The sequence below is a fragment of the Etheostoma spectabile genome, chromosome 20, assembly GCF_008692095.1.
Source record: "Etheostoma spectabile isolate EspeVRDwgs_2016 chromosome 20, UIUC_Espe_1.0, whole genome shotgun sequence".
Classification (NCBI taxonomy): Eukaryota; Metazoa; Chordata; class Actinopteri; order Perciformes; family Percidae; genus Etheostoma; species Etheostoma spectabile.
The window spans coordinates 9,784,509-9,785,962 of record NC_045752.1 but is presented as its reverse complement, the minus strand read 5'-3'; the positions used below and the strand labels follow the sequence as shown (position 1 = coordinate 9,785,962).

Genomic DNA, 1,454 nt, shown 5'->3' with positions numbered 1-1,454 from the left:
CTTTTTACTCAGCCAATCTCCCGTTCCTCGTCGGTGTCTAGTCTGCTCAGTAATTCAGAGTTTAGTTTATTTTTGGGTGGGTGGTTAGTTGAACGCTGGGGCTGTGCAAGCAGCATCACACCATCGCAGGGTGTTTCGGCCTGCTCCACTTCACCAGATCTGAGGGAGCAAACCTGAGCCAATTAAGAGCAGGGAGAACAGGCTGCTGTCCGTCTCACTGTTCGCGCCCACCTCATTGCTTTGATCTCTTGACTGCAAAACCAGATCCAGAAAGCTTTACCCTCTCTGTGCAGGCAGTGGACAACTGGGCTTGTCCAATTATTACAATCTGGTTTCAACAGCTCTGGTTAATCAAACACAAAGATGACAAATTACCTCTATCTCATTCCATCTGCCCACATCTGAGCTGTTTTTAGAGTTGTTTTTAGTCAGGGAAATCAGGATACTTTATTACATATGCTGATTCCAATACACAATCTTTAGACAAGCTGCAATGGCAACTTGTTGGTAAACCATTCTATTTTGTAATATTTTTTTGAAATTGCTTGACATAAAGGAGACTCCTCCCTGACTACATCTAAAAACTAAAACTGCTCAATCAGGCTCATTTCATCTAGGAATTTTTCCACTGACATGCCTAATGTACACGCCACTTAATAGGTGAGGTGAGCTTCCACCAAATTTCTTTCTAAAAGGTTTGGTTGTTCTCAATGGAGACTTAAATGTAATGTGGTTGATATCAGAAGTTCCCAAACTGGGGAAAGGAGAAAAACCTTGACCTTGGAAACAGGAGTTGGTTAAACAATTTCACCATAAGGTCCATTCAGCAGCTGCTCTGGAGCTTTGGATGAATGACACAATCTTCATTAGCAGATAGAGTTTTCCAGATGTCAAGATTTTTTTGTAGCTGTCCAAATAGAGCCCAACCGATAAAGGATTTTTAAAGCCGATACCAATATGAATATTTGGTTATGTAAAAATCTGATATGCCGATATATTGGCGGATATGTATTTAAAAAATTCAGAAACGCGTTACAAAACATAAACAGATTACCCTAATATTAGTTATTTGTTGTTATTAATGACTTCTCACTAAAATAATATGATAATAAACAGAACAGCGGCGGCTATGGCTCAGTGGTAGAGTGGTTGCCTGCCAATCGGAAGGTTGGTGGTTCGATCCCTGCCCCTGCAGTCATTGTCGAAGTGTCCTTGGGCAAGACACTGAACCCCGAGTTGCCCCCGGTGCTGCGCATCGGAGTGTGAATGTGTGTGAATGTATATCTGATGAGCAGGTGGCACCTTGTACGGCAGCCCCGGCCACAGTGTATGAATGTGTGTGAATGGTGAATGTTTCCTGTAGATGTAAAGCGCTATATAAATACAGCACATTTACATTTACATTTAACAGAGCAACATCAAAATATATTAAAGGTCTGATAAATAAAATGTAT

General features: G+C 41.3%; 1 protein-coding gene across 1 annotated transcript in view; it reads left to right on the top strand.

The window, feature by feature from the left end:
• LOC116670113 (fibroblast growth factor receptor-like 1) overlaps window positions 1-1,454 on the top strand; it is a 28,803-nt gene that overhangs the window by 15,452 nt on the left and 11,897 nt on the right. The window lies entirely within an intron of this gene.